This window comes from Diabrotica undecimpunctata, chromosome 5, assembly GCF_040954645.1.
Source record: "Diabrotica undecimpunctata isolate CICGRU chromosome 5, icDiaUnde3, whole genome shotgun sequence".
Lineage (NCBI taxonomy): Eukaryota > Metazoa > Arthropoda > Insecta > Coleoptera > Chrysomelidae > Diabrotica > Diabrotica undecimpunctata.
This window is the reverse complement of record NC_092807.1, coordinates 120,558,386-120,582,049: the sequence shown is the minus strand read 5'-3', so window position 1 is coordinate 120,582,049 and position 23,664 is coordinate 120,558,386. Positions and strand designations below refer to the sequence as shown.

The following is a 23,664-nucleotide window of genomic DNA, read 5'->3' as shown; positions in this document are numbered from 1 at the left end:
TTGGTAGAATTTTCCATTAAATGAGAAGTAAGTTTTATTATTTTTTTTTCTTATATATACATATATATATATATATATATATATATATATATATACATATATATATATATATATATATATATATATATATATATATATATATATATATATATATAAGAAAAAGTAGTCCAAAGTTTTTTGACTAGTTTGGAAAAAATATATGTAAATACTTTTTTCTTTTTGGGTGTGGTAGTCAATAAAAAATAGAGCTTTGCTAAGGCGTACTATTTATTCTGAATCCAAGCTTTCGGTGGTTTTTTGCCACCTTTATCAAGGTCTACAAAGAAAATTACTATGTTGTAACAAATTGAATGGTGCCAAAAAGGCTGTAAAAAACTATAAAAAACTTACCCGAATGTAAGATTCGTGGCATAAACAACAACGTTAAATAACATTTTTAAGTTTATTTGCAACCTCAGTTTTATCATGTTATTTAACGTTGTTGTTTATGCCACGAATCTTACATTCGGGTAAGTTTTTTATAGTTTTTTACAGCCTTTTTGGCACCATTCAATTTGTTACAACATAGTAATTTTCTTTGTAGACCTTGATAAAGGTGGCAAAAAACCACCGAAAGCTTGGATTCAGAATAAATAGTACGCCTTAGCAAAGCTCTATTTTTTATTGACTACCACACCCAAAAAGAAAAAAGTATTTACATATATATATATATATATATATATATATATATATATATATATATATATATATATATATATATATATATATATATATATATATATATATATATATATATATATATATATATATATATATATATATATGTATGTAAGTAAACGTTAAATAGTGGGTTTGCAGCAATAGTTTTGTCACTATTTATTTAAATTTATTGCTGCAAACCCACTATTTAACGTTTACTTCCTTACGTTGTCAGCAAATACTTTTGGTTTATTATATGTATATATATACATATATATATATATATATATATATATATATATATATATATATATATATATATATATATATATATATATATATATATATATAAGAAAAAGGTTAATGCGAGTTGATAGTAAAACAAAGGTAAAAGATATCGGCATAGTTCGCAACAAAGGAAAAAAAAATATAATAAAATATGTGTATAAGATGAAAGGCAACCGTATATACGCATTTCTGACTATTGGTCGTCTTTAGTACGGTGCAGCTAAGTTAGAAAAGGAGCATATTAACTTGGGAAAGGATCACTACAGGAGCAATGCGACCAATTTGTGGCAATAATGTAAGAAGACTCTGAACTTTCCAGAGCAACAAATGCCAAACGTTCTAAACGCCGTGGATATGTTAGTTGTTGCTCTGGAAACCTTAGAGTCTTCTTACATTATTGCTACAAATTGGTCGCATTGCTCCTGTAGTGATCCTTTCCCAAGTTAATATGCTCCTTTCTAACTTGGCTGCACCGTACTGAAGACGACCAATAGTCAGAAATACGTATATACGGTTGCCTTCCATCTTATACACATATTTTATTATATTTTTTTCCTAAAATAACAAAAATTTGAGAACTTTGTAGGATAGACCGGTTTTAACTGCTAATCTAGTGTACGTATCACACAATCTAACCTACCAGTGAATAGATGTTTGTGTTAAGGTGGAAATTAGACTGTGTAGTGCAGTCCCTTTCTTTTTAATCGTCTCCTCTCTTTGCGCTTGGAGATGCGCTATGGTACACGGTACCTACCTACGTGTTCTGCGTTTGTTATTCTCAGTAACGGCGAGGCGGTAAGTAAGTGTTGTTTAGTTTATGCCACGTGTTGTTGAATATCATTATATTAATACAATTTTATTTTAAACTGAGAATTTGAAACGTCAAAAGGAAAGTCACAATATTTATTAATAGAGGTAAGTTACTATTTTTACTACTAAGGTACTAATTTTTCCTACATTTGTTTATAAAGTAGTTTTAATAATGGTAAAGATTAGTATAACATAACGTTTTATATTGTTTTAGTTATATCGGGATATACTTCGTGGATTCAGGATCTGAGTACATTCCGTAGGATTCTGAAGAAGTCGCTTCCACTTTATCTGAAGAAAAAATATCTTCGACCTTATCTGAGGAAGAATTAGAGGGGCTTGGATCATCTGAAGCTGTAATATTAAAACAAGTAGGTCCATCGGCTTTAATAGGAACAATTACAGGTAAATTACGGCTGTATATTGTTTTAGTTGTTCTTTGATGCACAGAATTAATTAAAAATATGGTAAAATTAACCACGTTATTAATAGTGCACATGTACATAGAAGTCGCGTCCGTAAGGACCAATGCATTTTAAAATCGGGTTTTTTGACCCAAAAATTTGTTGAAATAGGAACAATTAATTTTTTTGAAATTGGAAGTGGTTGAATGCTCGAATATATAAATTTTACGAAATAAAAGGCAGATATCGAGCACTGAGTTTTATTTAATCTTGTCCAAGTATATTTTCGCTTCTAGAGCATCTTCAGGGGCATTTCATCAAAAAAGGGGAAATTATCCTCGAATCTCAATAATTTTCTGAGTGGTGGCAATTTAAATTAACATATAACAAATACTAACGTACACTGCACGAAGGACAAATAGATAAATTTGAGTGCCGGTACTTCTACAGTTTGAAAATGAAAGTACAATATAGTTTTTTGTTTATCTGTTTTTACTGTAAAGTAGTTTTGGTAGTGTAAAATTATTGTGTTATTTATAACGTTTTATTTTTTAGGTGCTTTTAGGGAAACCTGCAAATTACAAGAATTGTACGCAATTCCATCGACTTCAACAGGTATAATTGATAGGAATGTTTCTAGCGAGCCACAAGCAGTTAAACCAAAAAAACGTATAGGCAATGAAAGTAGCTGGAAGCGAAATGTGCGTAAGAATAATCATATGAAAGGTGAGAACTACGTAACATGCACTGGTAAGAAGGTTCCGAAGAAATAAGTTTGTGTAGATAATTGCAGCTGTTCCATGCAGTGCCATACCAAGTTCAACTCAGAAACTCGAAGTACAATATTCAAAACATTTTACAAAATAGGCAATTATGACTTACAAAATTCGTATCTGTGTTCTCGTATCAAAGTTTCACATAAATCTCGAACCTACACCAAGTCAGTTGAGTCGAGTCACCAAAACCTTGCAGATTTCTAATGGTAGAGTAGATAGACTTTACAAAAAAAATCGACGTTATTTTGCACCAGATTTGAGTTTAGGAATCCTTTATAACTGTTACAAAGAAGAACATACTAGTAATCCTGTCTTATTCCACATATTTCGAAATATCTTTAGTACCCAATTTGAGTCGCTCAGAAGCAGAGTGGCCTAAGTGTAAAATTGATGTTTTGAGATATCGGCAAATAAAGAATTGAGCTAAAAATGAAACCAGTTTTTTTTATTAACCAGTATTATTTTATTCACTTACACAAACATTTCTGGAACCTAATACATTATATGAGTCGAATGCGCAAAAAATTAACAAAAAAAAATCTTTTTTTCTACAAAAAAAAGTTAGTTGGGCCACTATGTCAAATATTAAGCTTTTACGAAAAAACATATAACTTTCACTTGGGTCACCTATTCATCTGTTTCCGATCCAATATCATTATCTACTGCCTCCACGTTTGTCTTCAGGTTTATGTAAAATTCATGATAGACCGGCGGAATGTAAGGAAGAAGACTCTGAAGGTCTTTATACTTTAGTTGCTCTATGGGTCTTCCAGCAGGATAGAGGATGTCCAAGTAGAAGTCTTCTCTTTTTATCTGAAAGACGTCTGTTCTTTTTTTTGTGACGTCAACACAATTAAATAATACACTCTCGTTATTAGAATACTTAAAATAAATTTTGAATGGCTCTTCTGATTTGAACATTAGCCACTGTATTTTAAGCCATTCTACTTTTATATCTTGCTCTCCTTTTTTTCGGTTTGTAACTTCTCTAGTTTTTCAGTACACTTAAAATTTTCAGAGGTCATTTTAAATACCTGAAATTTGTTCTTCTTTTTGGAACTGGAAATAACTTTCACCCAATCGTCTGGCAAAAAAATGTCTTTAAAATATCGTTTTTGTTTTCCGATCACTCCAAAGTCTCTGTCACATGGCAAATACGAGTGACCGGAAACTAGAAACTTGTGATGTATGACTGTGGGACTGAAAGTATTGGAGACGCTCATGTATGTACAAATAGATGCCAGTTTAATATTTCGATTCTGACCTCCGCATTGGTCGCTGTACAAGATCAAAACTGGTGTGTTAACATATGTTTTTACGTAGTGTAAAATGCAAAAACCAATTTCTTGTGGGCCACGTGAGGCTATGCCTTCATGCCATACATACATGTGTATCTGTCCTGTCGTTAAATTGTGGATGCCAAAACAATACGTCCACAACTGTCTTTTGTAATAAGCCACTCCCGTAGAAATACTAGGAGTAGCTAAAGTTTTCATCAAATCAAATGTAATTACTGTTGTGGTATCTTTATTCTTGGCTGCATCTTCCTTCATTCCACTTCGAGCTGCTTCTGCCTTCCGCAGGTGTAACTCTTTCTCTGTTTCCATTCTGCTTTTTTCTACACCTACACAGCTTTTTATTTTCATGTTATAAGAGTCACATCGTTTGCAAGTGTCAGTGAGAGGATAACGGAAATGAAGATTAAAATCTTCATTAAATATTTTCGAAAAGATGAATTTGGATACCTTCACTTCTGGTTCTTTACCTTGCACATACAAATCATAAAGTTTTGAGATATTTAAATCAGGTGACAGATACTCTCGATTAGGATTTTTGTTGCGGCTATAGTGTGATGTATATTTGGCAAATTTGTTAATGAAATCTTTTATATTTTGAATATCGGTTTCCCTTGTCTTATTCTTAGGGGGGTGCTTGCCTCTTTTATCTAGTGGCGGAGTGATTAATTCGCCACCTATTGATTTGTTTATTAAAGCTCTGGTGAGCCTTCCATCTGAAACTTGTAGAGCTTTTTTGAAAAATGATTTACAAACAGTTACCATATCACCTGATTCTTTCGGTAATGTATAAATTCGTGTCTTAGAACGTTTATTATGGTTTTGAGCTGCTGTATGTCGACCTTTATTGACAACATTTACTTGTATATTAATGTAAGCAGTCTGTAAATTAAAATCAGATAAGTTGTAGAAACTTTGGAAAATATTTTTTCTTTCCTCAAGAGATAACAACAAATGACACTTTCGTGGACAACTGCAAACTCCATGAAAAAATTGTTTCTTAGACACAATTCTACCACGAGAATTCAAATATGATTTTCCTGAATTTCTTTCCAACTTAGACTTAGATCTTTTCCAAACTGAATTATTTTTCTTACGTTTTTTACCCCTACTTGATCCAGGTTCCACAAGTCCATCTTCTGTGAAGCTTTCCCTAGTTGTAGAAGACTCAGCATCAGAAGGTGGATGGAAGTCAGAGCCAGAATCTGTTTCAAATTCACTGGGTTTACGAGTACTGGATATATCCGACAACGGCATTTCCAAACTATAACAAAAATATTCTCTACTAATTATTAATTCAAGTGATCAAATGTCTTTAAAAAAAACTTTTGAATAAAATCCTTTATAAATGTCTTTAAGTTAAAGACTAACCTATACTTTTGGCAACATCGCTTAGAAAACCATAAACATACCATAGATATTATAAAAATATGTCTAAGTAGAAAACTAGCCTGCTTTCTTCATTTTAAGGTTATAATTTTAAGGTTATAATCTTAAAAAATTTAGAATCCTAATTTAAATTTTGAGCCGAAATATTTACAATCACTATTAATTTATACTAAAATACAATAATTTACTCACCTTGCTTAAGATTGCACAAACATAAACCGTATAAAAGGCTGATAGTACTTTAAAGAACGAATTAACGCTAGACAAGACTGATACAAACACACAAGGCAAGAGTGACAATGTCTAAAATATCATACTGCACACTGGCCCAACTGTCACTTGGGCCACGTTTCCATAACTAGATCATGTGAAATGTTTACGTAGCCTAACTGTACAAGTCGCGCCATCTCTTGGTATACAACGAAATGTTAGTTGAGCCACTCTGAAATTAAAGATATGATAAAATGCCACCTATTGTACTACCTACCTGAATTATTTGGATAACAATAAAATAAAGTTCTCAACAGTTCAAGCAGAAAAACGTGACTTTGAAGTAACACTAGAGGTTTACCAACGAAAAGCAGACCGTGCTAGATGGGGTATGAAACAAGATGCAGAGTATGCAAAACAAAATCCTGAAGAAATTAGAGTGATTGCATTTGACTTGATTCGAACGTTGCCCATACGGAGCACTGTGTGGGCAACATCACACACTGGAATGTGTTATCACTTCCAGTGATAACACTTATGTTATCAGCACTGGAATTTCTTACTATAAATGCCAGTTGTGGACTTAAATCTTGGGAGTCCATAATTTGGCTACAAATAATGCTCATATGTATATTTGGAACGAGACACAAGCATCACGAGGACCTCAAGAAATAGGATCCTGTTTACTGCATTATTTTAAAAATGTAACAACAAAAAATGTAATAATATATTCCGATCAATGCGGAGGGCAGAACCGTTATATTAAAATGGCTGTCCTTTGCCACACCCTGTGGCACACTTTATTGTGTCACACCCTGATATTGTGGTGGAAAATATTGACTATAAGTTTTTAGTCAGCAAACATTCTTATCTTGCCTGTGACCAAGATTTCGAAGTAATTAGTAGGCAAAATTTTTTTTGTTAAATATATCTACGTACCTGACAACAGGATAAAGGTAATAGCACATGCATGAAAGAAAGCACATTTACGGTAATAAAAATGACAGAAAACGATTTTAATTCTACTAAGAAGTTAGAAAGAAATATAACAAATCGCAAACTTGATACACAAAAATCAAAAGTCCAATGGTCACAGATTCAGTGGTTGCAATACAAGAAAAACACATCCATTTACAATTTACTACAAATACAGCAATAATGCAGATGTTCTCTTTTACTCACTAGATGTCAAAAAGAGGACATCCAGGGAAATACTTTAGCTAGATTATCCTTATCCCGATGGACGTCCAATAACCGAAGAAAAAAAAAGATCTTTTGGAATTACTTTCATTTATACCTGCAATAATGCAATATATATTTATATATATATATATATATATATATATATATATATATATATATATATATATATATATTCAAAATTTGGATATTTGTGAACTCATCCAAAACCACCAGAGGTGTTCACCTTTTGCCAGTTAAGCAGTAGAAAATCCTGTTTAAATTCCATCTGAATCTGCACATATATATCCATTCAAGATAACGGTATAAGACAGGAGTGAAAATTAACGTGCAAGCTTCATTTGCATTGCATTTTCCTCCGGATTTGCTTGGTGATGAGTTTTATTTTTTATGGCCTTAAAGAAGTTCGCGAGTAATCATGAGCGTCAATATGGGCGGGCTTATTAATTTAATGAAATAGAAAATATCAAATTTGGAAAAAAATCGATAGCTAGTTAAATATACCCTATCAGCATTCTTTTATATAAGGTGTCCTATATTCCATCAGATCTTCCTCGAGTTGGCAATAATTTTTATTTATTCTTTCTGAAAAATAAACCAGTAAAATCATTCAGTTCTATTATAATTTGTTTTTGAATGAATCAAATCAAAATATTAAAGTCAGTTTTACAATTAATCAAAATCATATATCATATGCGTCAATCCGCATAATTAAAATTACAAATTCATTAAAATTCCTACACAAATTATCAATAATTGTTTGGTCTTGTAATCGAATAAAAGATCTGTTCTCTGTGTTTTCTTTTTTAAATTAAATCAAGGCTAAGAATTTTATTTCAAGAAAAATGACTTCTTTTTGAAAAGAAAGAAAATTTTGATACATTCGATTTCTATGATATTTGATTTTTATTGATATTTACAATTTATAACAATACGACACCTTCTGGGATGTAAACCTCTACATACGATGCCATCACTGTCCACTACAATAATTCGCCAATCATCCTCACCAGCCAAACAATCTGTCTCCGGTAACTTGTTTTCCAATGTTTTCTCGTTCATCTACACCCAAAGAAATGCGGCCTTTAGCCACGGATGAAACGATGTCTCCATGTCTCAATTGCGAAATGTTAACAATAATATGGAACGTTTACATGCAGTAGATCCAAATACGCAGAATATGGGTCACTATTGACATTTTAAATAAGATATTTACATTTTAAATATGTATGTATGTATGTTTTAAGTATGTATCTAATGTTTAATTTTAATAAATACCTTAATCACACAGCACACTGTTTTCTGGTCCTATAGCCTCCCTGTATGTAGTATCTGTCTCAGTAAATATAGTTTCAGGGTATAAACAAGAACAGTCAAGTTAGCTTGAGACAAACGAAAATATTGGAAGAACTTGATGTCATCCTTTAACAAATCAGAAAATATTCTCCATATTCCGATCTTTTCTTGAATATGTTGTGTATCCAAAAATTATGCTTCCTTTTTCTATATTTTCTTTCTTCTTCTTCCTCTTCTGCTAAGAAACAAGCAGTAATGACTTGTTCTTCATCGCTTTCCTACATTCTCACGAACACTTCGCAGGTACCTACAATCACTACAAAAATCTGAATGAAGTGGCATCGGCAATCCGATTGCGGATACTCGCGTCGACAAATTTGATCGCTTCCGTTACATTGCTAACGCTTTGTGCCCTCCAAATATAAAACTTGGCAGGACCCCGGTCTTCCTATACGGGCATACGACCATTTGTGATACCACTGCCCCTACGAGTTCGACACCAAAATGAAGGTGGCACGCCACGTACACAAGATACGTGTCGTGGGGCTCCACCTCCCCCGTAGTACCTGTGTTGCGATTACCTCACCCATCCGTGATTCCCTCCCACGGACAGACAGGAGAAGCAGGCAGAGAAATTTTTACCTCGCACGTAGACAGGTCGCCGCCGAGGATCTCTCCTCTACCACTCTTAAATCTCCAGGCGGGCACGTGCCGGGATACCGACACCACGATTGGTGGTGTAAGGCCAAAAGAGGTGTGTACGGGCCCAGCTCGTTCAACCTCGCTTGATTCTCTTAGAATGAGAGTAGAGTGGTCCCTGAGAGTCTCGTCTCGGATACTAGAAGTGTAGACCGGTGACCGTGACGCCTAAACGTCTCGAGTGCGTTTCTACAAACCCGACACCTCAAGCGACGGCTTTCCACCTCTCGATTCCTACCCATTAGTCGCCTCTTACGACAGGCAGGGCCTTCTTGCCTCGACCCTATTCTTATCTCCGCGAGCCGAACGGAGCGCTGCCGATACAGTGGAGGCAGTATGAAAAATTAATCCGATGCCTACGATGCGTCCAATGCGTACCATGCGGAACTATGGACGCAAAGTTTATTGTATCGAGGATCATTCAACTTAACAATAATAGAAATATAAAGAAATACATTGCATTAATAACCGGTTTCTTTAAATATGCCGGTTAGACCAGTGAAATAAGCAAAAAAAAGTATCCTGTTTGTGACACTCGTCCGGCCAGGCAACCGACAGTTGTTTTGAGTAGTATGGACCTCTATAACAAGAATCTATATGTTTCATGCAGTTGATTTTTTGGAGTTTTTAGATCGTTTAGTTAACAATCTAATTATTTAAATAATACATATTCGTAATGTACGATAAAAGTTTATACAAATTAAAAAAAGAAACGGCGAAATCTATAAACAAGAAACAGAGATACAGTTAACAGATCCTTCCCCCTCATGCGCTCTTAAGCTTTGTAAACAATTCCATTAAAATGCAATCTTTTTTGAAGTTTTCACGTTACAACCTTAAAGTATGTTCTTTCAGATGACCCTACTAAGGTCTCATAATTGTTATAAACAAAGCTGCTATTAATTTATAAAAAAAGGCACTAACTTCGTCCCAAAATGTCCACTTTTCCTTTTAAATTTGTAAAAAAATTCAGGCTGTTAAAATATGAAAAAATTAGTTTTTTGCAGTCAATGGTTAAAAAGTAATTCTAATTGTTTATAAGCAAATATTGAAATGTTTTTGCCAAATTATTTTGCAATATTTAAAATTATTTTTCCTCATTTTTTTTTAAATATTAATAATAGAATAAATCTTCTTCTTTTAAAATCTATCCGTATATTTAATATATCTATATAATATTTTGACTTATATTGTTGCAAAACAATTTAATTTGGGATAAACAAATTAAATAACTTTTAAGCTCTTTGACCGATCGACTTGAAATTTTGATCTTATTTTAAGCACCGTAAGACCCAAGATTGTGTGCAATATAAAGATTATAAGTTTACTTTAATAAAAGTTATTAACAATTATAAAACACCGAACTTTCTAAGCAACAAATAACGATAGGAACGTTTAAAAAACGCCATTTTGAAAGCTTTTATATGACTTTAAGTTTCTTTTCAAATTTGTTTTAAACGCTAATTTTTGCTGATAGACGAAAAAAGCAAAAATTTACTGTTTTTTGATCATAATTTGTTCATAAGTCCAAAAAGTCGACTGCAGGAAACATATAGGTTTTTGTTACATAGGTCCATACTACTCAAAACAACTGTCATTTGCCTGGCCTGACGAGCGTCATGAAAAAAGCTTATTTCCCTGGGCTAGATGTGTTTATATTCGCCTTCACCGTCTTTTCGACGACTTTTTTTATACTTTCGAAGTACATAAAGTTGTTTTTGACGGAAAAATAAATTAAATAACTTTCAAAAGTGAATCTGCAGTATAACAATTCAAATAATACGATTTAACTTTAATGTGCCTGATATTTAGTTTTTAATGTAGTGATTTATTTTTTGAATTGATTTAAAACTTGCCCATTGTTAGAAACTTTATTGTTTTATGCGCTTTTATTCTACAGAATCAAAAGATATTTGTTAAGAAAACAAAGATAATTTTCGACTTTTTCATTGAATTTCAATAGCTTTACAGTATTTTCCGCAGACAATTATAAATATCCCTTTTATTCACTGGAGCTAACTTTCTAAATCATCTGCAACAATATTATTTCATTTCAGAAAAGTTTTATTTAGAAGTATTATAAAATTTTCTTGTGTAAATAATTTTAAACAAAAGCAGTTGCCATAGTTTAATACAGTTGGCCTTTTCGTTTTTATGATTCACCTCCCCTCTAAAAAAATTAAGGCACAACCTTGGTAATAGATGTATTATGCTTTACCCGCTAATCCCAGAGGTGTGCGATGTGAGAAAGATGATAAGACTAAAGAATTGCTTTTATATTACCAGAAAATCTTCTCACTCTACTTATAATTTCATTAGCAGGGCTAATACTTAATCTTGCTGAAACATTGTTCCTGTTAAGGAAAACAGAAACTGTCCAAATACTTACATTGTGTCTTAATTAGAAGTGCGGTGCGTCCTAAGCACTGGTAAATTAAAAAAATACTAAGGGAGATAATTGAGCAATTATTTTTAATTCCATGACTTTTGATTTGTTATGCCTTGGGTACAATTTAAATTTTAAACGATAAAGTGGTAGTAAATTACAAATAATAGATTCTTTCTTTGGGATATTATTTATGTCTCACGGTTAGGAAATATTTGGAACATTTCCTGACAACAAGTTTTCAAAAATCAAAAGTGTTTAATTTTTCGCCTGCATTTTACCTGATTATCGCTTATCACCTATAAGTGAAAAATGTAAGATTTAAACAGTGTAACAAAAGATGTTAAAATTTAAACAAACAGTAGATTACCGTGATATAAAACCATAGACATAATAATAAGAGATAGACTGATTGCTTAAATACATTCCCGTTCTCCAAGTGCGAAAGGGAAAAGTGACGCAAAGCAGTCCCTACATCTCTGTCTAATGTTTTACGTTTATCGACCACGTGACCTTCTCATTGGTCATTCATGTCAAGTGGTCGATAAACCTGTCAAATTAGAAAGAGATGCAGGGACTGCTTTGCGTCAGTTTTCTCTGTCGCACTGAGGCTAACGGTCTGGTATTGCAACGATCAGTCTATCTTGTATTATATGTATTTATATAAAACATTGGACGGGCGAAAAAAACTTAACGTCACCAGTTACCAGATAAACTAGTAAAGACGAGTCGAACGCTGTCCGAATTCTAAGCGGTGTGTCAGATTAAAAAAGAAATATAAACAAGAGAAAACATAATAAAATATGTATATAAGATGTTTTTTTTTTTAAATTCTTTTCTTTGTTTAGTTGACATATTGGGCATTGGGTAGTAATTTCTTTTGCTATACTTATGTCATTCTTTGCAAAATAATTGTCCCTAAATAGCATTCATAGCTTTCTTGAACCAATATGCATATAATCGTTATGTAAATTTTTCAATATTTTCTTTGCTAAAGTTCTAGTTATTACATATACTTCTATGCCATTTATTATTTTATAATATACTCCATCTTTCCTAAGGACTTTTTGTTTATCACTCAAATTGATCTGATCTCTTATAATTTCTTCTTTAGAATATAATCCAGTACTTCCTACTAATTGATTTAATCCAATTTTTATTGTTCGCTGCCCTTTTTGTGATGTATTTTCTAACCTTGATAAAGCATCTGCCACTATATTGGATTTTCCAGGATTATAAAGCAGTATTCACTAAGTATTAGACTCCACCGATGTATTCTACTGTTTCCATATTTGTTATTTAATATAGACGTTAAAGCTTGGTGATCTGTTTCTATTGTAAATTCATTACCCAACAAATAAAATCTTAATTTTGTGACACAGTCTATTATACTTGCTAGTTCTAATTCTGAAACTGAATAACCCTTTTCATGTGGCTTTGTAATTCTTGAAATGAATTGTATTGGGTATTCGACCCCATCATGTATTTGTAATAATACCCCTGATAATCTCTCTATTGATGCATCTGTTCTTAATATGAATGGCTGTGTGTAGTCAGGATAGTATATTTTCAAATTTGACAGAAAAATGTTTTTAATTTCTTGGAATGCTAGTTCTCTTCTCTGATCCCATCTCCATTTTACACCTTTTCTCAGTAGTTCAAGTAATGGAATTTCTTTTATACTTAGATCTGGTATCATCCTTTTATAATAATTAATTATTCCAATAAATCCTCTTAAAGTTCTTAAATTGTGTGGTGTTTTATATTCCTGAATGACTTGTGTCCGTTCTGGATCCATTTCGATTCCCTTAGTGTTAAGTTTATAACCTAGATATATGACTTCTTTTTGAAAAAATGTACATTTTTCTTGATTTATTTTTAGTCCAACTTTATCTAATCTATTTATTATAGTTTTTAGGTGTTTCTCATGATCTTCAGCCGTTTTAGAAAAAATTAATATATCATCAATGTAGTGAATTACAAAATGTTCATATTGATCCAAAATATCATGAAGACATCTACATAGAGCACTGCAAGATGATTGAAGTCCAAATGGTACTACTTTGAATTGATATACTACTCCATCTATCTGAAATCCTGTATACTGTCTACTTTTTCTTTCTAGAGGTATTAACCAAAAGCTATGCTGTAAATCAATTTTAGTGAAAAATGACATTCCTGTAATTCTTCCTAGTATTCCATCTATACTCATTGGTGCTTCAAATTGCTTTTCAGTAATCTTGTTAATATTCCTTGCATCCAAACATAACCTGATTTCACCTGATCTTTTTCGTACTACTACTATGGGGTTAATAAAACGTGTGTCTGCCTTCTCAATGATCCCATCTTCTAACATATTATTAATTGTTTTGTTTACTTCTTCTCTGTATTTATATGGTATTGGGTATGATTTTGTTTTAAAATCTTTTTCTTCTTTAACTTTTATACTATGGATATAATTTTGTGCAATTCTATTTTCTTTATTGACAAGTCCCTTGTGTTGCTGCAATATGGAAACGACTATTGATTCATATTCTTCAGGGCAATTAACTTTTATCACATCTTCTTCTTTACAAATAAAATTATTCTTCATTATGTACTCATTATTCCTTTCTTCCAATTTTACGCACTCCGCCTCGTAGGCATCCATCTGCTTAAAATTTCCATTCCTTAAATATTCATTACCATTATTCTTTACATTCTTTTGGGACATTTCCCTATCATCAAAATACATTTCTTCTTCATAAACATCATTATTTTCTTTTAATAATATCCTATCAACTCTTATTCCTTCTTCCACCTCATCTTTCTGCATAAATTTAATTATTTGCCCTTCCAAAGTTACCATTTTTTCTTCAAAATCTATCTTTACTTTCTTCTTTTCCAATTCATCATTTCCCATTAATATATCAACACATAAATCCTTGACAATAAATCCTTGCATATTAATTTCTTTATTAAGAATATTAATTTTAAAATTGGCTAGTTTATCAATTTCACCCAACTTCTTATTATTTGCACCAATAATTTTAATTTTTGGAATCTTTATTATATCTGATAGTTTTATTGTATTAAAAATAAAATTCTCTGAGACTAAAGTACTTTCTGAACCAGTATCTATCATAATCTTAATCATTTTATTTTTGGCCAAAGCATTTATATAAATTAAATTAATAGATTCAATAATTTTCTCTTCATCTAAAGAAATAAATTCAGAAGGTTTTTCATAATAGCAATGGCCTAACTTGTAATTCAGAAAGTTTACTGAACAAAATTTTGATTATTAGAATTGTCAGATCGTATCTGACCACTTGGATCTGATGTACTATGTCTTTCCCTACTATGACTTCTACTCACATTTTCTTGCCTTGTACGATTTCGTTCCCTGTCTTCGCAGCTCCTATTCCTTCGAACACAATTTACCTGTCTGTTATAGTTAGGTCGCTCTGTATTTCTTCTATTGTTAAAATCTTGTCTATTATTATTAGTACTGTTATTAAAATGTTGTCTATTATAATTAGTATTATTATTAAAATTTTGTCTATTATAACTAGTATTATTATTAAAGTTCTGTCTATTTGTATTACTGTTAGTATTATTAAAATTTTGTAAACTATCACCATACCTAGTATTATTGTTATATGATTGTCTATATTGTTGATTATCATTTTTATTATATTGAAAGTTATTGTTGTTTTTTCTGTTGTTATTATTACTTGTCATATTGCCTCTTTGTATTCTTTGAATAAAATTAATAAAACTATCTATTGTTTGAATATTTTGTACAGTTACAGTTTGCACAACATCAGCATCAAAATGTCTAGATACATTTAAGACTGTTTCATCCTCTCTAAGTGGTGGTTCTAAATATTTTGCAACTGTTATCAGTTTTAATGCATAATCTACCATATTTGATTTTAAATTGTGATTATACTTTCCAAAATATAGAATTTCTCTAAACTTGGCTTGTTCTAATTCACCCCAATAATAATTTAAAAATTTATTTTCAAATGTTTGAAAATTATCTAAATCATTCTCAATACTAGCAAACCAAGTTGCTGCATTGTCATTTAATGTCATTCTAATATAATCTTTAATATCATTAATATTATTCACCAATCTTAATTTATGTTTTAAACTATTTATGTATACTCTAGGATGCAAATTTTTTATATTACCAGAGAATTTAATCCCAGTCTCATTTGTTAAATTTAAGTAAGGTCTCCCTATGTCTCTCATTTGTGAAATATCATCTATTCTCTGTTCCACGTTTCTTATTTGATTACAATTTATTTGGATATTTTGTTGTATATCGTCTAATTTTGCTTCTGTGTTTCTCCTGTCTTCGTTAATTTTTACTTCTAAGTTACATTTCTGTAACTCTATTTTCTGTTCTATATCTATCTTATTATCTTGAATAATCCTCTTTACTTCTGTCCTCTCATTTTCTATCCTTTTCTTGTAGTCATTCCGTATAATTTTTATTTCATTTGCTACTTTTTTCTCTGCAGCTTCAAGTTTTTTATCCATTTGTTTTTCTATTTGCTTTACAATTTTATTATTATTATCTTCTATTTTCTTTTCTAATTTTCTATAATTCTCTTCCATTTTTTTCGTGTTCTCTTCCATTTTTTTCGTATTCTCTTCCATTTTCTTCGTATTCTCTTCCATTTTCTGTTCCATTTTTTTCATGTCTTCTTTTACTTCTTTTGAATTCTCTTCTATTTTTTTTGTATTCTCTTCCATTTTTTTGTATTCTCTTCCATTGTCTTGTTCATCTGCATCATTAATGACATCAAAGCTGCCATATTGACATTTTCCTCTCTTTCTGGATTCATTTCTGCAGTATCTTGTGGAACTTGAACTAAACTCTCCTCTTGTATAGGTTGTGTTTCTACTTCCACATCTTCTTCATTCTTTTTGCTTCTTGTACCTTTCTTTCCTTGAGACATTTTGAGACTTTACTTGTTCAAATATAATTAAAAATAAAATCTATAATTTTTTTTTACTGATAATTAATTTAATTATATGAGAGCACTTATCTTCCCAAACTAATTCTTTTAAATAGAGAGCCCCACGTTGGGCGCCAAATTGTTATGATGTGTTTTTTGTTTGAATGATGAGCAATGAGTATTTTTAATAATATAGGGTTTTTATCGCGGTTCTCAAAGAATTAGTTTGTAAGTACTTTTTTAAATTATCTTTATTATAACTATTATGAAACACACATATATATCTAACCTAGCCAATGTAAATTTAAAATAAACTATCTTTAAATTGATGTTCTTATAAAACTAATTAAATTCTATAGACAATGTTAAATTTAAACAAACTATCTTCAAAATTGAAATTGTTATAACACTAACTAAATTATATTAACAAAATTTTGTACCTTTCTTTCACTGAATGCCTAAATGAACTGTTTTCCACTATATAGATTCTAATCACCACTGAATGTCTTCGTACTTCAGTTATCCTTGTTTTTGTGAAATTACTTTTTCCAATTATCAGCTTCTACCAATTTAAGATATAGTTTTCTTCACCAGCATTTATACACCACCAACCAAACCAGCAAACAGCATTTATATTTATTCTTCTTGTCAATATACCAATATCCAATTATTATAAGTTGATTTATACTAATCTCCAATCATAATATTATTTTAATTCCTTCCAATGTCCATCCAATATTCTTCTAATATACTTTTATAATCTTCAATAATTATTTGTGTATAATTATAAATGTGCATTAAATATATGCATAATTTTTAATCTTCTTTTCACTATATTAAACAATTGGACTATCTCCAACTAACTTTCATATTTCTTATTAAACTGCTTGACTGACTTACTAAAACTGTGAACAATTGACTTCACTAACTAATTGTGTCTTTCTACTAACTTTCATAATAAACTGGCCTGACTTCTGACTAAAAACTTCTAAAACTGCCATCTTGAATCCAAATCACGGGTATTTATATCCTTTTGGATATTCCAGAACCATCTGGTAAGAAACCATGTTCCAATTTGTTCTATTAACTTCTATATAGATGTTCTCGAAAAAAATATCTGTTCTATCCACCGACATAATCATTATTCCAGAATGTTCGACTGTAAACAATGGTCACACTCTGCACTCTGGAGAATTCGTTAATGTTCCATTGATAATTTTGTTGACATTTAGGCTTTTCAGATCAGAATAAACATTCAAATTAATAACTAACACTCTAATTTAATAAAATATACAATTCAAACAATATATTATTATAACCCCACTTTATATTCCCAATTATGATTAATTTCTATCTGTCAATCACTCGAGAGTATTTTTGGTTGCCTATGCACATGGCTCACTTAAATCTATCTACCACATTATAATTACTAAAATACAACTTTTTACAATTATTATATGCTAATTTCTTAAAATGCCCTCACATAAATATATTTTTATAAAATTCTCTAGTATATAACTTATTTAAATTAATCAAATACTTTTTTATATCTAATATTATGTAGTATATAACTTATAAATTATTTTCTATAAACCCCAATCGTCACAATATATATATATATATATATATATATATATATATATATATATATATATATATATATATATATATATATCTTCTTCTTCTACGGCACTACAGCCCAAAATGAGCCTTGGCCTCCTTTATTTTTTGCCTCCACCCTTGTCTGTCTGTGGCTGCTCTTCTCCATACACGGACTCCTAAAAGTGCTTGTGCGTCGCTGCTTACTGTGTCTTCCCAGCGCTTTCTTGGCTTTCCAACTGGTCTCTTTCCCTGCATTCTGGCGTTCAGTGCTCGTTTTGGTAGCCTATCCTCTCCCATTCGTATCACATGTCCGGCCCATTGCAATCTTTGTATTCTAATGAAGTCTGACAGGGGTGTTTCCTTATATATATATATATATATATATATATATATATATATATATATATATATATATATATATATATGTATATATATATATGTATATATATATATATATCTATATATATATATATATATATATATATATATATATATATATATATATATATATATATATATATATATATATATATTATATTATAAGTTGCAGTTGGTGTGAACACAAGTTGTTTTGCTCTCTGATGTGAAACACCTTTTGTAAGGAAATAGACACCAGTTTTTGGTGAAATTTTCACAAAGTGTGTAATAAGTTACAGACTACAACTATCTTTTTATTCATTTAATTAACGTAAAAGAGAAGATTTGAAAAGTTATTATTAAAATATTCTATGCAAGATATACAGCAAACATATTGAATATAACAAAAACTAAACTTAAACTTTAATCACTGTTTAATTAAAATAAGCGATAAACAAATTAGCAGACAGGGGTACGTCAAATATTCCGCGACATTGTCAGCATGTGCAGAATATCTAGTGACGTACAAAAAATTAAAAAAATAGTAGAAAAATAGAAGAAAACTGTTTCCTCCCTGCGAAGAATTGATTAGAGGTAAGTTCCTTCCGCATTACAACAGTATTTTTTGTTATGAGTCGGACCACGCAGTCAGATGTTAAGAACTAAATTAATTAGGCAAAAATCATAGTTATTTTTTGACATAGGTTTTCTTTCGTATTTTGTGGGTATATCTTGCAAAAATGCGGAAATCATTCTACTCCATAAAAAGGGGACGCCGCAAATATAGAAAACTATCGACCAATAAGCTTATTGTCACAACTTTACAAACTACTAACCCTAATAATAACAAATATATTGACAACTAAGGAAGATGCATACCAACCAGTGGACCAGTGGGCTTTCTTTAGGGTTTTAGTACCATCGATCACTTGCAAACAATCCGGACAGTTATTGAAAAAAACAATAGAGTACAACATACCACTACATCTCGCATTTGTCGATTATCACAAAGCATTCCACAGTATCGAGAAATGGGCTTTTTAACAGCATTGGACGACGCCAGAGTAGATTCAAGATATGCTGCCCTCCTTAAGAATATATACGATGATGCTACTTTTTACGTAAAAATAGATGATGATTTGGAAACTATGAAAATAGGCCTTGGCAAAGGTGTGAGACAAGGCCATACCATCTCATCCAAGTTATTTATTTTGGCATTAGAAAATGTCTTCAAAAAACTAAATTGGGCCGAAAAGGGATTAAAAATAGATGGAGTATATCTTAACCATTTAAGTTTCGCAGACGACATAGCACTAATAAGCACAGATATCCATGAATTAAAATCAATGCTACAAGATTTAAATCACAAATAGAATGAAATCGGATTAAAAATAAATCTCGACAAAACAAAGATATTAACCAACAGTCTAAAAAACACCACGATAGATAACATCAATATAGAAAAGGTAGAAGAACAATATATATATATATATATATATATATATATATATATATATATATCTAGGACATGCAATAAAAAACGAAAAGGAAAATCAAACCTTAAAAATTAAAACAAGGACACAATTGTCATGGGCTGCTTTTGGTAAGTTGAGCTTTATTTTCAAAGACAGAAAAATCCCAATACACTTAAAACGAAAAAAACAACAAGAAATAATTAACTGGGAGCTCCCTGATCAAGGTGAAATGGAGATTAGCCTTGTAACTCCAAAAGAAGAATATTTGGAAATAAAAGAATATATAAATCCAAATAAAGCTTCTGGATTTGATCTAATTACTTACTGGGGAAGTGTTAAAGCAACTTCCAAGGAAAGCTATAATAAAATTAATACATCTTATAAACGCTTCCCCTAGGCTGAGATACGCAACAAAGTTATGGAAGGTGGCAGAAATTATAATGACACTAAAACCAGGAAAACCTCCACAAGAAGCTTCTTCATATAGGCCTATTTCACTGTTATCTGTCATGTCTAAATTATACGAAAAATTACTCTTGAAGAGACTAAAACCGATTATAGAGGAAAAAATCTAATTCCTAATCATGAGTTTAGAGCAAGCCACTCAACGATAGATCAGATGCGTAGAATAACAGATATAGTAGAAGTTCTAGAAGAAGGAAAAGTCTGTTCCGCAATTTTCGTCAATGTACCACAGGCTTTTGACAAAGTGCGGCATGACGGATTATATCATAAAATGAGATGCTACTTACCAAAACAATATTCTGAACTACTAGAATCATATATATCTGACAGATACTTTCGAGTTAAATATGAGGAAGCATACTCAGAATTAGGAGAAGTTAAAGCAGGAGTTCCACAACGAAGTATCCTGGGGTCAGTGCTACACCTACTCTATATGAGCGATATTCCATCATTAGAACCTAACACAATTGCGACATTTGCAGACGACACATGCATTTTAACAGTCGGACAAAACCACGAGGATGCAGCAACCATGCTACAGAACTCTGTTGAACAAATTAACATCTGGACCAGGCGATGGCGTATCAAATTGAATGAAACAAAATCTGTTCATGTCAATTTTACTAATAAAAGAGAACAACATATTCCAATTAGTATAAATAGAAACCAAATACCCTATGCAAATACTGCAAAATATTTGGGTATGACTTTAGATTCCAAGCTACGTTGGAAAGTACATATTAAGAAAAAAAAAGAGGAATTAGAAATTAAGTTCAGAAAGAAGTACTGGTTGATGGGAAAAAAATCCACTCTGTCTACTTATAACAAATTGCTATTGTATAAGCAAGTCCTTAAACCGATATGGACATATGGGATACAGCTATGGGGCTGTACAAAAGAAAGTAACATATACATTATACAACGATATCAGAATCAATTATTAAGGAACATCGTTAATGCTCCATGGTACTTCAGAAACTGTGATCTTCATCGAGACCTCCAGATGGAGACGGTTATCCAGACAATAAGTAAGTTTGCCGAGAGTTATGAACAAAGGCTCTCCAACCAGGTGAATGTCGAGGCCATCAAACTCCTAGACAACGTCAACCAGATAAGAAGACTTAAGAGAACGAAGCCGTTTGAGTTAGTGCTATAAGTGAGTGAAAGTGAAAAAGCAGAGCAAAGTGCGGCTAAAGTGTACATGTTAGCTAGTAGTACTATAATGTATTAGAGCCTAAGGAATATTGCTGAATGTTACCTTAGATAAGTTCATAATATTTGTATATAGAACTAACTAACTAACTTGCTTATTGATCATAGTGAATGATCAGATAGCAATAATCATAAGATTCCTGTTAGAGTTTTATTAAATAAAAAAAAAATTGAAAAAAAAACTTAAAAAAAACCTATGACACTTGTATACTACCAGTTGCAATTTATGGATTGGAAACTATGGCAATAACAAGACAAATAGCAGAACAATTAAGAGTGACTCAACGGGCAATGGAGAGGGCCATGTTAAATATATGCCTCAGAGACAAAATTCCTATTACCGAAATACGTCGAAGAAGTAAAGTAACAGACATCATGAAAAAAATAGCGACATTGAGATGCCAATGGGTAGCACATGTAGCAAGACAAGACACCAACAGATGGTCTCATAAAGTGACGTTCTGGAGACCTTGAGAAACAGAAAGAAGCGTGAAAAGACCCAAAAAGAGATGGATAGACGATACAACAGCTATAGCTGGAAAGCAGTGGATGAGAATTGCAAAAAATAGAAAAGCGTAGAAGCAATTGGAGGAGGCCTATGTCCAACAATGGATAAATGAAGGCTAAAGAAGAAAAAGAAGATTTTCTAATTGACTGGCGACTGCTTAATTTCATGGAATTTATTTCCTCAAAATATTTTTATTTTGTACAATAAATAATTGTATTATTTGTTATCAATACATTATATCAATATTGATTGTCGGTAGTTCGTTAAGTTTTAGTTTATTTTCGTTTGTTTACATTCATATTGTCTAAGAGCACGTGTACTTGGTTGAATAGTAATACCCAGTCACTAATAGTCATTCAAAAAGTAACTAACTTCGCAAAAAAATAATTACCAAATTCACTTGACAGTTCGGACTCGGAATAGCGAATCGACTATACAATATAAGAACTTTATAAAGATTATTCACATGTATAAAAAAGTTACATAAATGTGGTTGTACTTCGCAAAGCAAAAACAATACTAATTTTTAAATTCGTTGCTCTTTACAAAACTCTAATTTTTGAAGCTGTTTCAACATAAATAAAAAAGTTAAAACTAATAAATTTTCATCATGCACATCCTACGGCTTTAGTTGCAGCATACATTCAGCTTTCCTATTTCTTCACATGAAAGAAGTCGTTGCCTTTTTCAATTAAACTTTTCACAAGAGATCTTGACTTTTCAACTTCTCCATCTCTTGCAGAATTCTTTCTTGTGCTCTTTTTATATCCCAGAAACTAATTTGTTGAAACGCCAATCACGATCCTTGAAAATATTCACTAAACATTCCCGATTTTAGCGATTCGGTATTTTAAATTAATATCGAGCAGTTCCTGTTCGAAATGTTCAAAAGTATAATGTAATTTCCAATAAAAAAAACTATGTATCGATTAAGAGTTATTAATAAAAATCTACTTTATATCCATTCTTATTATATTAGCTAGCAAAATCAAATATTTAATTAAAAGTTTTAGAGAGAAAAAATTCTTAGTGCTCTATATCAAATACCTCAATCAGATGTGCGCAGATCTTTTTTTATTTTATAGCAACTCACTTGCAAATTATCAGATATTTATTAGTTTGTGATGGTGGCATGTAAATTTACAAAAGAATAGCAAAGTTAAAGTATACAAGTAAACAGCATAGTAGACAATATAGACCAGGAAAATGAAATTTTTTCGTGACACCAGCCATGCAAAGGAGAGTGGTTTTGAGTAATTGAAATTCAATTACTAAAAATTACAATCAATGAAACAATGCAGAAATAAAAAGGCGAATAAAGATTGCCACATCAGCATTTATACGAATGAAGCCACTCCTGACGTGTAAAAATCTAAATTTGGATCAGACTACGTACCATTCGCTGTTATATATATTATATTTTCAATATGGAGCTGAGACTTGGACATTAAAAAAATGCAATGTAAAAAGAATCGAGGCTTTAGAACTCTGGTTATACCGCAGAGTATTAAAAATATCATGGACTGATGGAATTACAAATAAAGAAGTACTGGAGAGATAGTACTCTAGAGAGAAGTACTAAAGAAATAGAACTATCACCACTATACAAATCAGATAACTGGAATATCTAGGCCACGTGAT

General features: G+C 31.3%; 1 long non-coding RNA gene across 1 annotated transcript; it reads left to right on the top strand.

Annotated features, from left to right (window-relative positions):
• Window positions 1-1,786: 1,786 nt before the first annotated feature.
• Window positions 1,787-3,944, top strand: LOC140440759 (uncharacterized). The gene is made up of 3 exons (XR_011950924.1): window positions 1,787-1,902; window positions 2,012-2,202; window positions 2,757-3,944. It is a non-coding gene; the product is annotated as an uncharacterized lncRNA (long non-coding RNA).
• The last annotated feature ends 19,720 nt before the right edge of the window (window positions 3,945-23,664 follow it).